This window comes from Falco punctatus (genome assembly GCF_963210335.1).
Source record: "Falco punctatus genome assembly, chromosome: Z".
NCBI lineage: Eukaryota > Metazoa > Chordata > Aves > Falconiformes > Falconidae > Falco > Falco punctatus.
Window position 1 is genome coordinate 15,918,680 of NC_137586.1, and position 17,050 is coordinate 15,935,729.

Here is a 17,050-nt window from a genome sequence, read left to right on the forward strand (position 1 = left end):
CACTTGTCTGGGCACTCCCTCTGCTCTCTCCTAGCTTGCTCTTACACCTTTAAGCTCACTGAAGTCAGCGGGCTCTGAATGTCAAAGCAGTCCTGGTGTAACTCCAGCAAAGCTGGTCACGTAATAAATACGCAGAGCCGAGAGGAGGAGGGCTTGGCCCTGCACACTGAATCATGCACTGACTAGTTTGCAGAACCAAAGCAAAACCACATCAAACCAACAACAACCCCCAACAACAACTTTACAGCCAGCTAAAATATGAGTTGAAAAACGCCAAGGACATGCAATCTTTCTGACCATTCCTTTATTTCAAGTCTGATGTAATCATCAGCAAGGTTACTGAACGCTGTTCTCCTTCTCAAATTTACCGCTAAAATTCTTTGCTTTCCATTGCTACGTAAGTACAACAGATGAAGCCAAGGACAGCATTGCATTCACTGATAAAATACCAAAACTCCACTACACGCTATGGACAAGAACAAGACATACTACTTAACCTGCCTGCGTATATAAGTTACCATTTTCCACAACATAGCGAAGTTGAATACAAATATGTAAGACACTTTGCTGTGCAAAATTCTCTCTGTCTCAAGGTACGTCCACTAAAAAAACCTACAACCACACACACACACACACAAATTATTTTGCTCAGCATTTAGACGTTTACATGAAAGCAGCTGACAAAGCCAACATCTGCAAACACATTCCTCTCTAAGGGACTTCGCCTTGCTTTATGGAAAGATGAGCTGATCCTGGGAGATAATCATCACCCCTGCCTACCACTAGCCTTCTAATACCTGGTGGTGAAATCTGGCCATTTATACAGAAATACTGTCTGGCTGCAGGCAGAGCCACACTCCTGCTGTCCCAGCTGAAGGAGGTGCTTCTGCCAAGACTCCTCACAGCAAGCAGGTCTGCTCCTCTGCCTATGTCACACTGCTTGCAAAACTCCTTCAAGGTCAGCAGGACTTGTATTTCTGAAATGGACTGTAGGACTAGGCCCTCGGAGATACAAATCCTAGCATCAAAATGAGTTCATAGCCCAGGTCATACCCTCTGCTGCTGACATTTTTGTAGCTGCTTTTCAAAATTATTTTCCAAATCACGCATGCTGTGGCAAGTATCACATTAATGAAATCCTGCTAGTCAGTAATTTTTGATGGCAATGCTATTTTAACTGAACTGGAACAAACCCTATAAACTGAAGTGACAACTATAACATTTCCTTCTTTAACAATAGTGTCACAACAAATCATCTTAGACTCTAGTTTGGATTTGGCTTTGTTTAATCTGAGAAACATCTTAAAATTTTGCACACCCCACTTTTCATGGTTGTCTCTTTGAACTGCATTTTACTTTAAATATTAATTAAATATTTACTTTAAATATTTTCCATTTTGATGAAGCTTTCTACTGCTAAGCATTGAATAGACAGCATACTCCTTGCAGAACCTGATTAGATCATGGAGTATCTGATTACACATTGATATCCCAGGGGACCAGATCTGCGTACTGACTTTCAATGGTAAAACAAATTATTAGAGCAGTGACTTGTGTTTCAACAGTATTACAGGGAAAATCAATGAGATACATTAAATGATCTGTTCAATGTAACCTGCACTGATCTAGAAATCAAAGTAAATCCAGTCTTCTTTAAAACAAGGCATAGCTACTGATATTAGAAAGATGGATCTTGCAAACCCTCACTTTGTCCATTGATGTTTTTTATTTCAGTAAGATTTTGTGTCAGCGTAGGTACATGTATAAACATGATCAACTGATTGCAGCGGTAGGCTCAAAATGATATTAAGATTAATTAAACCATTTGTCCTCTATTGTCTGATCTACAGCCACTTGCAACCTGAAGTTGCAAAGAGGTAGCTACACTTGACCACCACAGCCAACATGCAACACACGGTGCCGAAGGCTACCTAAAACTACTTCAGCTGAGAGAGGCAGCACAGTTCTCATAGCAGAAAACGAAGGTGAACAACTTGTCAAAAGGTAGCTTTTAGCTACTGGCAATGCAAAACCCAGGGAAAGGTTGGGGGGAACATCACAGTTAGAAAAGACTCAACATTACAAGCAGGATAGTTCAGAAAAATATTTTTTCTTAATTAGGGTCTTCATGCACATATTTGAGCCTAAGAATGGGGATTCCTATGTGGAAGGTATGGGAAAAGCACATAGTGCAATGAGAACTTCCATGTTTTGTAACCCAAACCAGTAAGTCCTCTATAAAATACTGTAAATACTTTTAAATACTGCAAAAAGAAAACAAAGCTTGACTTGGCTGATAGCGAACAAAGCAGATGTCTGCTATTCAAAAGCATGTAAAGATTCCTCCTGACTGAAAAATAGAGGAAGTATTTTGTCTTTCCACATGTGTAAGTAATTTGAACAGGTCATTTAAATATTTATTTTCATCATTCATTCATTTACATTTCCTTATGCCTTCATCCTGCCCTGTTGCCCTAACCTAACTGAGGGATATTCAAAATCCATGCACTTGGCAGGCCAAATTAAGAGTATGATCTGTTCTACTGTTGTACGCAAAATCACTATGTTCCTGGTAATGAGAGAATCCTGTATGAACACAGTCGTCTTTAGCAGCCAGGTTTCCTTCCAGTCTTGATTTGCTGCACGGGGACATTCCCATCGTACTTTGCCACTGTGAAGTGGACTTGCAGGTTCTCTGTATTACCAAATATCAGCTTCCATGAAGACAGGATGCAGGGTACATTCAAAAGTACTAATGTCATCATGCCTGCAGTCTTTGGAAGGTAGTAGTGCTTGCCCATAAACTATCTTTATTACTGTATGGCAGAGGACACACTGACCTGATGTATGGGACAGCCTCTACCACAGAGACTTCACAGTCTGAGATGGGGAAGCAACGAGAGGGGAAACGACTTGTCCGAAGTCATGGAGGGAGCACTGGTATTCCTCGTGTGTACAAACATACTTTCTCACCAGTTTACTACATGTCTAGCACTTTCTTAAAGTGTTGCACATTGTTTTCCCACTATTTCAACAACACAACATACCACTGATCCATGGAGTCAAGGATGAAGGCTTGTGGATCAGGATCACGGGGTTGGCGAACAAGGTGTAAACATGGTGTGTATATGCTACAGACTGCTCAGTCAAAAAGAGAAAACGGACAAAGCTTTCTTTAAACAACTGAAAGAAGCATCATAATTACAGGGTTTGTTTTTATGGGGAACTTTGAGACATTTACTGGAAGAGCAGAGCAGTAGAGCACAGGCAATCTGGACAGCATCAAAGACTTATTTTCTACAGGCACTCCTTTCAGTAGACCAGGAGCACTACTACGTGGTATGAATTAAGGAAGAAACAGCTAGGGACATAGAGGCTGACAGCAGCCTTATCCAGAGTGACTATGAGGTGATATAAGAATTTAAAATACTGAGGGAGGCACATAGCAGAATAAAGAACCTGGATTTGAGAGCAGCAGTCACAACTAGTTCAGGAATTTGCGAAGTTGTAACCTATGGCAGAAGTACCTTAAATATCAAGGGACTCAGGAGAAATGGTTGAACTTGAAAGACAACCTCTCCAAAGCATATGAACAGTGTGCAAGAAAACAAGGAAGTAAGGCAGGAGGCAAGTTTGGCTGAATGGGTAACTCCTGAGTGAGCTTAAACCTAAAAAGCCACGTACAGAAGGTATAAGCAGGGACAGGCTCCCTGGGAGGAACAGAGGAACACAGGGAGGGAGTGAGGAAGGGCATAGCTTAGCTGGAGGTGGGGTGGAAAATCTGCGAAGGGTGGGAAAGAGAGCTCTGGCAGATACGTCAACAGTAAAAGGGAGCAAGGCAAATGCTGGTCCACTACTGAACAGGGCAGGAGACCTCAAAAGCAGGACAATGAAAATACTGAAGTAGTTGGTATCTTCCTTGCCCTAGTCTTCACTGGCAAGGTCTGCTCTCAAGTACCCCATGTCTCTGCCTAGTACTTTCTTTTTCAAACTGCTTCACGTTAGTAAAAGGTGACTGAGTTAAAGACTACTTATATAGATAAGATACATACATGTAGGTGGGACGAGACAAGTCATCTGAACACACAGAAAGCACAGGCCAAGATCACCATAAAACCCTCTCCCAACTTCCACAGGTCATGTTGACTGGAGGAGGCAAAAAGTTACACTCATCTTCAAAACAGGAAAGCAGGAAAATCCTGGGAACCGTCTGTCAGATTCATTTCAGTACCATGGAAGATCATAGAGCAAGTCCTCATGGAAACCATTTCCAGCTATTGAATGGTAAAAAGGTGACTGGGAACAGCTACCATGGATTTAGCAAGGGCAAATCATAACTGACCTACTTGACTGCCTTCTAGGATGGAACAACTGGCTTTGGGGAAAACAAAATTTTCCTTTTACTTCAGCAAGGCTTTTAACACAGTCTCCCTTAATATACTTGCAATCTAACTAGGAAGACACCAACTAGACAAGTGCTACTTATAAGGCATGTGAAAAACTGACTGGACCATCAGGCTCAAGAGGTTGTAGCTGAAGGTTCAAAGTCTAACTTGCAGCTGATTGCAAGCCAATTCTGTTTACCATCTTCATCCCTGACACAGACAACGTGACAGGGAGCACCCTCAGCAAGTTTTCAGGTGAAACTAAGTTGAGGGAAGAGGTTAAGAGAGGGGAAAGTTGGTATTCAGAGCGTCATGGTTTAATACAGCAGGCAGCTACACATCACACAGCCAAAATCAGGATACAGAGAAACTTCAGCACAGCAGAGAAGCTGGATGACATGAACCTTAGGAAGTTCAAAGGCAAGATGGACCCAGGACAGATAATCCCATGCAGTAGTACAGCTAACTGGGAACCAAGTGGCTAGAAAGCAGCCCTGCAGAAAAAGACTTGTTTACTTGGAACAACTTCCCCATGCAACCAGGTAAGCCCTGGAGTGGAAGCCCAGCAGGACTGGACTTGATATCCCTGATCCGCAACACTTGGCTCAACAGCCTCATCAAACTTGTAGTTAGCTCTCACTTTGGGCAGGGAATGGACCAGGTGACTTCTAGAGCTTCTTTCCAATGCAAATTATTCTGTGTTTGCCTATTCACCTCTTCCTTAAGATAAAAAATCATTTCTTGTCTCTCAACCTTAGAAGCAATTATCAAGAGACACTTAAAACGTGTGCATTGGCTGTGATCCAAACCCCCAAAGTGGCCAGTTTCAACCAGCAAGGCATTAAATTTTCATGAACTTAGATGTGGCCACACAGTATTTAGATATTCAAGAGTAAAATGTGCTGAATCACTTAGACTGGAAGAAAAGAGCTGCTAGTACTTTTACTAGGGAGAATGTCTCTTGTTTTCTTTATTGAAATCCCATGATAGGGCAATTGGGAATATATAACCCACTACAGCTCAGCTATGGACATATTTATGGTTTCCCTGGAGGGCTAACACCCCACCTCCACCTCCTTAAAAAATAATTGGGCTCATTGCTGGAAAAAGTCCCTCAGGAAGAGTGCATTTCAATTCAGAATCGTTTCTTCAGTCCCACAGAGATTTACACAGAGGCACCGCAAAGCTACTATTTTTGAGCTTTAACATATCATTCATAAAGCTGGCAAGCATACCTGAACTTCACTCTGCACTCCCCTCGCCTCACTGTCTGCCCTGGCCATTCCTTTTAACAACAGCCTGGTAAACACCAAAAACAGAGGTACTGAATTGAACAGCACTGCCCAACATGCTCCCAACAGCAGCAATCACACCCTGATGATCCACAAGTCACAAAATCACAAACACAGAAGCAAAGTTTCACAGGTTTTGGCATGTTTTACTCACTCCCCCTTCTCCCATACATCTCTAAGCTCCTCTTGTCTCTGCACTAGGATTTATCCAACAGCTGTCGGAAGTAGAGACTTTTACTACTGCTCTGGGTGTCATTGAAAGCTTTACCTGTTGTTGCCTTCCTATATTTAGATGACATCCCTTGGTGACTATTGCTGAAATGTCACATGTGGTGCAGCCTAACTTTTTTGAAAACATCCTTGTCAATGAGGGCTCTGCACTGACAAGGCAGATTACAACACCTTTCTTGGATGTTGTGAAGAACAGCTAGAACAAATTCTGTGACCTCTGGTACACAGGAGAGCAATGCAGATGTTCTTGCAATATCGTTTGGTCTGCTCTCACTGTCCTGATTGACCTTAGAAATCAACCACACAAGAAAAAGCCCTATGAATCTTTACCTAGCTAGACTGCAATTTCAAGGAATAGCAAAGCCTAGTCATGAGCACTAGAGTTGGTGCATGTCAATATTGTGCTTCACCTTCTTTTTAAGATGTCTGAGCACTGTTCTCTGCATCAAAACCACAGCCCATCTCAGAAAACCAAAAGGTGCCACCAAGAGCAACGCAATTCAGACTTCATAGTCCAGTTACCTTTAGCATTCAAACTGCTTGGGTGATACAAGCTTTGATAATACAGATTACCCTGGAGAGCAAAACAAAAGCAGCTGGGAAAAAAAGAGAGGTTATAGATTGTGCAGTGACTCAGCTTCCTTACAGGCAACTGCCTCGCTTATCAATTGTTCTTCCAGTGTTCATCACCAGTTGTGCGCCCTTGACACCAACCAAAGGTCACAGGGCTTAGCCACCTATACACACTCTGGACTCAACAATCCAAAGGCAGGGGAAGGGAGGCAGACAGTAGCTCAGGTAATGCAAAAATCCCAGTAATGAACAAGTCAGAGTCAGAACAAGAGTATGTGTATGAACTGTTCTTGTACACACAAGCCCACTGGCTATGTTTCTGATCACATTTAGTTATGAAGTAACATGTTTAGACAATGCTCTGCTACCCATAAAACCTCTTTCTAGGTTCATAAACTCTGTCCAAACCCTATGAGAAACAGCTCGGTTCTCCAAGCACCGTGCTGCTGTAAAATGCACAGACAGCCCCATGCAAACTTAGATCTGCTGAAGAGGAATGGAGAAGCCTAAAACTGCCTCTCTGCAGAGAGATCAGGAAGCTTTCTCCATGTGATTCCCAAAATTCTGTTTTGTTCTGTGTCTGAAATGAGAAGCCTGCAGAGGTTGAACTGGCCACCTCCCAGCACTCACTCACCCAGACCCCATGGTCACAACAGGCCAAACCGTCAGTAAGCTAAGGATACAGGTACCTGGTGAGGGAACTCACCCACAGTCTGGTTCCCCCATCTCAGTCTCCAACAGCTGCAGAAATCCCATGTAACTCCCTACCCGCCAGTTCCTGCATTGCGCATAAATTAGCCAAGCTTTTCATGCAAAGTTGCCTGCAGCACCAGCAGGATTGGGTCTACCTTTTGGCCTTCTGAAGGCTCAGGAAACTTTCTCAATGGAAGGTCAGGGCAGTGGGTACTCTTCCCAGAGTCCTGGCCACCCAAACAAACACAAACTCTTGTAACTGGGTCTCAGCACAGAAACTGGGATTTTCATTAAAGATAAAAAGTTGGGACTTTTCTTTACATGAGAGGAATCTTTTAATATGTGAGAGTATCTGGGTTTTATTCAAGTGAATTGTCTGATCAGAAAGTAAGAAAAAATATTTTATAAGCCTGGATTTTGTATTCAGTGAGCTAGCCCAAATGTAAGTCAAATTGATTCACCCCCTCTCCAGCAGTGAAAACAGAAGAGCCATTTCACTTTTTGTATATAAACCCCTGAGGTTTCTGTTGGAAAAAAACAACAAACCAAAATGAAGACATTTTTAAAATAAGCCCATTAAACAGACTTGAAATCTGTGAGGTAACATAAACACAAATCATTCCACTTTTTAAATAAAATCTTTTTCCAGGTGATAGAGCAAACAACTTTATATCCAGACAGTTAAATCTTCCAAAGTCAACAGTTTTAACCTGTTAAGTAAACACTTTAATGCTTTCAAACTCTAACTACAGGGATGAATTAACCTTGGTTTTCAATAGAAGATTACTGATAAAGTACAAATCCAGAGCCCAATTCTAAGCACACTTAACTGTTTGAATGATTTTAATTATGTGCAGGAATGTCTGCAGGAAAGAGCCCCGTTTTGCTTTCACTTCTTTCAGAAGAACAGATTTCCAAATTGCTTTGGAGTTAACACCAGATAAATTGAAGTCATCACATATCAGGGAGGAAGAAGAGGCAGGCAGTGACAAAAAAGATGTATTCTGGTTGTGTCTGAGAACGTAAGCAAAAAGGGTGACAGGAGTGACAGAGAATGAAGCTGTTAAAGCAACATTACATTACTATTAATTTGCAAGTATTTAAATGCCACTGCAAATACAGCACAGTCACAATTTCCCCATCAGACATTCACTCTGTCTGCTCATGTCCTCTGCGCCAGTCCTATCACCTCCAACAAACTCTTCTCTTCCTCCACTTGTACCCCATTCTGCCTTGAAGGTCTTAGTGACAATTTGGGAAAAGGAAAGAAAATGTTTGCTTCCTTCCTGCCCACCCCATTATCCCCCATAACCAGCAGTCTCCCCTTCAACCCCCACTCTTCTCCTGCTGGAGATGAAGGTGCACTTTCCCTCCACCACCAGATGAGGCCCGCACCAGCCATCGGAATTGCACATGACCATAGCTCAGACCTTGGTCCCATGTCTAAGGACACGGCATCAGGAGTCTGTGCTGTGCTGCCTTATTGGGCCTGCTGTGTGTCGAGGAACGCACTACCTGATTGTACATGAAAAACCAGATGGGTGCACAGTAATTGGTTTGCAAACATTTTAACACAGTTTTCTTGCACGGGTGAGCAGAACTACTTTCTGTTGAAAACCACTTCAAAGTCACATTTTGTCAGTCTCTGCCAGACATGGTTTCTAATACTACTTCTGCAACAGGTGGAAGTGCATTTCTCAGCCAAAACATCTCAGCTGGAGCAACTTAATCCACGTCCAATGTCACAGCACAACTACAACAGGCGCACCAGCTACTGGGATAGAGTTTATTTTCTTCTTAGTAGTCGGCGCAGTGCTGTGCTTTGGATTTGGTGTGAGAACAACGTTGATGGCACACTGATGTCTTTAGTTGTTGCTGGGTGATGTTTATACCAAGTCAAGGACTTTTCAGTTCCTCAGGCCCTGCCAGCGAGAGGGCTGGAGGGGTGCAAGAAACTGGGAGGGGACACAGCCAGGACACCTGGCCCAAACTAGCCAAAGGGATATTCCATACCATGGGATGTCATGCTGAGTATATAAGCTGGGGGAAGAAGAAGGAAGGGGGTTGGATATTCAGCATTATAGCGTTTGTCTTCCCAAGTCACCATAATGCATGACGGAGCCCTGCCTTCCTGTGGATGGCTGAATACCTGCCTGCCCATGGGAAGTGGTGAATGAATTCCCTGTTTTACTCTGTTTGCAGGCACAGCTTTTGCTTTACCTATTAAACTTGCTGTATCTCAGCCCATGAGTTTTCTCACTGTCACAGTTCTGATCCTCTCTCCCACCCTGTTGTGGAGGGAGTGTGCAAGCAGCTGCATGGGGCTTGGTTGCCAGCTGGGGTTAAACCACAACACCTCCCCAGCCCCCCACCCTGAGTCCAATAAGAAGTGAAAAAAAGAAAAACATTTGTACATACTACTACAAATCACTGAAGACTGTTGAAAAAGACTGTCTGAACCAGCTTCTTAGCTAAGAAGAAATAAGTAGGTAGTCTATCAGTTTGGAGATGGCATCTCATACCTATCGACCAACTGTCAGACGTGGAATGATTATGTTCTTGTCCTCCCTATAAACAAATTAAATTTTCATGCGGAAGAAAGCATTTTAAGCAAACACTTAGTCTTGTTCCTCTGGCATTTCCTTATCACTTGCGAAATACTCCCAAGGATCATTTTGTTTTGTGCCTTTGAACATGGCTACAATTGCCTCCAACGGGCGCCTATGACTGTTAACATTGTCAATACTTCTATGACAAACATGAACCGAACTGCTCTTGACTCAGTCTGAAGCTGTTACCATTTAAATTTGTTTTTTAAGAGACAGTTTGTGGACTATGGCAGTGCCTGCACTGGGGAAGTGTTTCTGGTCACTAGACTGAGCCTAGATCAGTCCCTCACCGAAACACTGCTTTCTTTTAAGGAACTCACTTCTAAGAATCAAACAGGTTGGAAGGTGGGGAAGGATCTACTTGCCTTTAAGGCCCAAGGTAACTGGCAATTATCACCATACACAAGGCAAGCCTGACTAAAAATCTGATTAAGTTACCCGTTATTCAATTCATATTAATACATTTGGTGTACAAAAACGTGCCACATTCAGTCTCTTACAGCTTCCTCCTTGTAAATGCAAAGACTAGCTTCTGTTGATTTTAGAACACTACATCAGTAAATTCCACATTTCAAATTCTCAATACGCTGTTGAAAAAAGTAAAGAAGTAAGAAAAAATAAGATGTAATTATATTTCTAGCTTTCCAAACAGTGTGAGCACATACTCAACGATGGACATCACAAGGCCAATCCTGCTAAAGAAACTATTCTTCAACAGAAAATTAGCACATGCTGCCTTCCTGAGAGCATGTTTCCCCTCTCACTTGGTAATTTTCTTACTGTCCTATAATTATTTGTGTAGGAGAAGGTGTTATAATGTTTTCTGAGACACTGGTAAGTGTAGATAGCCTCCCACCTCTTCCCAGTGAAACCACCTCCAGACAGATTTCCTTGCAGACTTCATGCAGACAGCACACAGAAGACAGCAAAGTGGATCAGTATGCCAAAGGCCAGGGCTTTCCAAAAGCCTCAGATTACTGTACTCTAGAAGATCAACATTAAATTATTAGCTTCATCAAACGTAGGTTCTAAACAAGCACATCTTTACTCAGATAAATGTAAGATTAACAACACTGGAAACCTTAAAAAATGCTGCAATATCAGGCCATAACATAGAGTGGAGCACACTAATTCTCACATTTACTCAGCTCAGTGGAGGCTTCACCCAACACCACAGTGGCAGCATGGCAAGCTCTGGGCAGCAGCAAGCTCTGGGCAGCAGCACTGCTCACCACCCCTCCCCATCTCCGCAGCCCCTGGAGTCTTACTCAGCTGCTCTGTCAAGCGCAAGTCAGGTCATCAGATTTCCTGCAGACATCTAAATGCAAACAGCGTGGGCAACATTTTTGCATTATAGATGTATAAGTGGAAATTGTCACGCTGAGGACTGAGACAATCAGTTGGTGTGCCTTCCCCACTTTTTTTTTTTTTTTTTTTCCAAATGTGATCTAAACCTCCCAACTATACACAGGAGAAAAGGTGGAGGAAGGCAGTAGTATTACCTGTGTGTATACCAGATGCAAAGAAAAAACAACGCTGTTGGACATTTGTGCACTGCACTGAGAATTTTAAAAGGTGCAAATGCCTTAAAAATTTAAAACCTGCCCTACAATAAGCCACAAAAAAGTTATTTTTATTTGTTCAGTCAAGTGAAACTGTAAACCTGATTTCATGATGGTTTGTCAGCAGACTTTTAACAGAAGGCGGCTCCTTCCACCTATCAGGCTAAAACCCAGCAGGGTTCATGGAACAAGAACTTCAACTCAAGCTTTCAAAAATCAGCTCTTATTTCTGACACAGTAACTACCAGCTTTTTAAAGGAATCTTTACATCAGGATTGACCAAGCAGCTAAAACACATGGTTTATGATCATCAGAAGTTACAACTTCAACAGCAGACCAGATGCAACACTGTGGCTGCATAATGCAGGTCAAGCGCTGAGATAGTCAGACTGCCACAGCCTTCTCATCTATGAATTTACTGCATGTATGAAGATCGAACAGAATATTCTATATCAGCATCATATACAACCTTATATTTTATGGACAACTATAACCTTAAGATGAATTAACTATCTAATCACTTGGAGATAAAATACTTGGGGACAGAGCTGTAGCTACTGTCTATCACCAGCATTCCACAAGTGACAATTATTTCAAATTTTTGCACGTTTGAGAACACTGCAAAAAAATCTACTATGGTACTTTTTCTTTTTGCTCTGCAACTCACTGCTGTGTGTTCAGACACATCAGAGATCTCTATCAGAGCTCACATTTTAGTTAAATGCTAGTCTCAGAAGTACCATATTAGCTGTTTTTCTTCTTAATTAAGAGACTAGCATACAAGAATGTGAACATATCAGGGAGGAAAAAATAGCAAGAGGTGTTTTGGATTCTAATCATAAAATGAACGTGCCAGGAGTAGTTTGGGGCATATTTTATTCCAGCACCAGCTCAGTCTGGCTGACTATGTCATCAGCATCCAAGTTATATCTCCCGGGGCAATCAGCAGCACTTGAACTGTGAGCCAATAGCTTTGGGACTAGCAAGAAGCTGTGATGACCCCAGGCAGCTCTGCTGAACATGCAAAATGGCATCTCCCCACAGTGAATTCCTTCTGATCATAATTCTTGTTCATAACCCTAATGCTGTCATTGACAGGGCAGCCTTGAAGGGCAGTATGCATCTGAGTCTGCTTATAAAAAAAGAGAGCAGGCCGTTGGTCTGTTCATAGCTCTTCCTCTCCATGCACACATAAAGCACTACTAACCATCTATAGCCACAAGTATTCACACTCTAAAACAGGATCAAATCAGACAACCTCCGATTCTTGTGCTTCTACTTATTTGATTTTTTTCCATGGAAAATATGCTTCAATAGTCTTGGTAACAAGAGACTTTTCCCTTGAAATAGTTGCTTCTGATTACATGGATCTCTCACTTACCACTTACTGTATCTTTTCAGCAACACAAATGCTTTAGGTGCTTGATTTTCTGTTTCCTCCATCTCTTGCCTCTCCCCTCTTCTTCGATCTACACCTTTTTTCTCTGACACGTACAGTATAGCTCTTTGCTAACTCATGGCTGCATTGACACATATATTAGCCTCAGTATAGTTTTTATCTTATTGTGCTCTCCCTTCTTTTAAAAAAAACTCAAAAAACCAGTGCAGTCTTTTCTGTTACATCTTAGCATCACTACTGCACAGTTCTAGTGATCTTGTAGCTGACAGAAACTACTTGCAGAGCATATGCAGTTTCTGTACCTTTAACCACTATTTGAGGGCCAAGAAGGAAAACCAGGAGGTGTGGCTGGGTAAAACGAGACTGCATTGCAAAGCCAGTGGAAGAATGATGCTTTAGAACAGGTTTTCTGTTACTTTTAAGATCTCTACAAGAAAGCCACTGCCATGAGACGGATCTCCACAAGAACTTTAAAAGGCAGTATTTTTCAATTGTTTGTACAAGCATGAGACTCTCCCGCAAGGACACCTGCAACACAGAGAATAAGGACTCCACCTGCACTGCAATGACTGCGCTGACAGTTCATCAGCATTGCAGGATTGGCTGTCCTAGGGACAATATTGATAAAAGTTTTCTATTACTACACAAGAAATCCAGGCCAGATTCCTTTTCATTTTCTCCATCACTGAGCTTGCAAAGCTAGGGAAAATGTGAGCAGTTCATCTGATTCTTGTGGGAGAAAGCTGGGAAAGCAGGTGGGAGAAATATTATTCCCTTTTCTGAGCCAGTTCACAAAGGCTTTCATATACAAACCCTTTTAAAAGGCCACTTTTAATAAGCTGTCCATATAAAATTAGCTGACTGATGACACCAAGGCTGAAAGAGAACAGAAAGATGTAAAATACTGCAAAGGAAGGGGAGGAAGAGGGAAGCATGTAAGGTGTTACATTTTGACTATTCCCCTTCCTCTGCACCTTTCCTTATTATCCTCACCTTTTATCTTTTGGTTGCCTTGAATCTTCACATTAGACACTGTTCTACTTTTGTATATTGCCTGGCACATTTGACAAACTGCTACAAGCAAAGTAACTCCCTTAGCCACTGCACTGCATGCAAGACATGGCTCCCAAGGCAAGGTGCTCCAGAAGTCTCTCTCATGCAAGGTCTCCTCAACTATAAGCAAAGACACTGTAATGTTTGACTTCATGCTCACGAGAGGGAAATAATGAAATATTTTCCCTCAGGCCCTGAGATGCAATGGGAAAACACTATGTCATCTTTGCCAAAGTATTTTTTCCTGCAAAAGTCTAGAAAGGCAGCCCTAAGCACTTGAAGCCCGAACTTTAGGAATAGGAAGTCACCAGCTATGCACATGTAAATGGAGTATCCCTCTGGCCCAGGGGTCCCCTGCAGTCAGTTCGCTTTGCTGTAACTCAATAGGGTGCAAGAGAATGGGCAACTGGAACAGTGTCACCGTGAGGAAGCACAGGGGCTTACTCAGTTAGCCATAAACATAACCCCTTCACCAAGTTACTACATCATGGTTTCACTGGCCTTCTCAAACCCAGGGGTCTGCAAAAACAGTACAGCTCTGCTCTACTGTGTACAACCACTGCTTTACAACTTGAGTCCCTGGGAAAGAACTACAGAGGAAAACATCCTTCTAGGAGGGCTTACCAACTCCTCCACATAATCAGCATTTGACATGTACATCCAACTGCAGTACAAGGAAGATAACCTAATTCAAAGATTTTGCATGTAAGAGTTCAAGACAGCTGTGGCTTTCGTAAGACATCAGCTGCAAGGCATCATGAACCATCACATGGTGACACACTCTGAGCTTGCTGGCCCCCAGAGTCTGTGGCAGGTTTCAGAGCACATCCTCCTCACAGCAAAGCTGCCCTCATATCTTTCACCACCTTCTTGCATCACATTTTGCTGCTTAAATTCTCATGGAAGGCCTCCATAGCCACAGGTAGCCACTGTAAACTATCCCTTCTAGGAGCATGTGCAGAAGATAAAAATGTGACTGGCTGCATGCTGAGTGAAGAAAAGCAACTACACCACCTATAAAACACTAGATCAATGCCAGAAAGCCAGAAAAACAGCCTCTTGCAGTGAGACAGCACCAAGACTAGAAGACAATGAGCCAGGAGGCTTTATAGAGAACAGTGGGAAGATGTACCCAGCTGGAAAAGGAGTATCCAGAGAACAAGTTTAAATAAAACTATTTGGTTACTACTAAATGGAAACATAAGCAAAGATGAGCTGCATTTTGATTTCTTGGCTGTGAGGTGAGGATAGACAGGAGACCTCTCTGCAACCAAACAAGGAGGTTTAAAAATAAATCCTATCCAAGCTGGGTGCAAGTATGTTTGTAGCCTATCAGTGTTCAGGTAAGCACTGCCAGACCAGCCACACTGTGACAAAACAGTATATGCCAGGGGCTACGTCTCAGCAGAGGTTTGAGCCCCCCAGGTAGACATATAGGATAATCTGCCACTACCTCTTCCCCATACGTTCATAAACTGATTTCTGAATAAGGTTAAACCCTAAAATATGAGGTTTAATAGTTTCCAAAGTTTTTGTGCTTGTAATTCTGAATAACATTCCTATGCACACAAATGACTTCTTTCATTTTTTACCTTGAAGACTGAGAGATACCACAGAAGAAAAGGAAAGAAAACACAGCAAAACACCAGAGGCCTGAAGAAAGGTCTCAGTCTCAACCAATAGGCAGGAAACAGGACTCACGTGGATACCATTTTATGTGGTAAAAATAGCAACACACACTACACCGCAGGTAGGCATTACAAGTGCCCCTGTTGGAAGAGTCTTAGCTAGGACTGCAAAACATGTCTATTGGCCACATCAGCTGGTGCACATCCTCCACAGTCCAGGAGCATACAGACTAACAATTTCATTTTGCGAACAGAATAGTGACAACTGAAGACACACAGAATAGAGAGGATTCAGACTGTCAATGGCTGCCTTTTACTTATCTCTTCTACCATCACTGAACAGGCAATTCAGAGCCCCACTCGATCGATCAACCTAGACGGCCTCCAAACACACTGTGCCTAGCAGTCCAGTTTCAATCCAGTTGTTCTTGCATTATTTTTTGCTAACAGTATCCCTGCTTAATTCAATATAGCAATCAAATAAGCCACTATACAACACAGAGGACTATAAGACATGAATGAAACAAGTTATAAAATAGCAGTATGCCATTTCCTACATTTCCAGTCTACAGTCCACATCAGATTCCCAGATGGTGTTTATCAGTATAGCTCTAATGACCCATTAGGCCAATTTACACTGCTGCAGATCTGGCTGTTAGTGTTTACCATTTAGCATTAAGAAGTCAATGAAACAACACAGGCAGTACTATTGATTAACTGAATGAACAGTCAGCTGATCTGCACTTTGTCCAGGCTCAGGATAATCTAATTTACACTGGATATGCTTATGTCTTTAAAAACAATAATTAGTTTAGCTGTTTCATGCTAACACTACATAAATACAACATTTCATAGTAATTTCCTAACATGTAATTGAATACTACTCTCATCCTTCCTCTAACTCATCACAGCTGTTTTCACCCCCCTGGTTCAAAAGTTAATTTTATACAGTAAAACTTAAAAATTAGGAAATATGTTTTAAAGGCCTTTCATAGCATCCAAACAAGGAATGCTTTCAGTCATGAATGTGACCAGAAAAGCCATGTTTTCTCTGAACATTATGGCAATGACTGCAGTCCATTTAGGCTGACTGCGTTTTGGCTTTAACATGACACTTCCTCAGCTTAGAAGTCAAAATATTATCTGCACTAATCCCATAGCTGGTAATAATGGTAAAGCTTGTGGTTATTGCTAAAGCTGACACAGTGCAGTGATGATGTCAGCACATATTCTTTCATGCTTCCTTTGAATTTCTCTCTTAACTTCTGTGTCACCTATTTCTTCTGGGTAGAGATTGTCCTTAGGCAGGAACATCACAGACCAAACTGCCTTAACATACCACTTCCCTCCACTCTCTAGCTGTATGCCGCCCTGAATATTTATTATTTCAAGACATTTGAAAGGACTGGCCCAAGACGGTCCTTGGCGACTGGCTTGTGTGAAAGGAGACCCTTTTGTTTTGAGCCATTAAGTAATTCTTTAATAAAATGGCACTGGCAGGCAGTGTCTCAGTTTGACAGTTCCACTCCACAGCCAAACACAATGGCAGTTGTTCCACACTGCTATTATGGCTGTTTTTCAAGGAGACAGTCAAAGCTGCATCTTTATCAGAAAATGCCTTTTTT

General features: G+C 42.2%; 1 protein-coding gene across 1 annotated transcript in view; it reads right to left on the reverse strand.

Moving 5' to 3' along the window:
- PLCXD3 (phosphatidylinositol specific phospholipase C X domain containing 3) overlaps positions 1–17,050 on the reverse strand; it is a 99,766-nt gene that overhangs the window by 40,440 nt on the left and 42,276 nt on the right. The window lies entirely within an intron of this gene.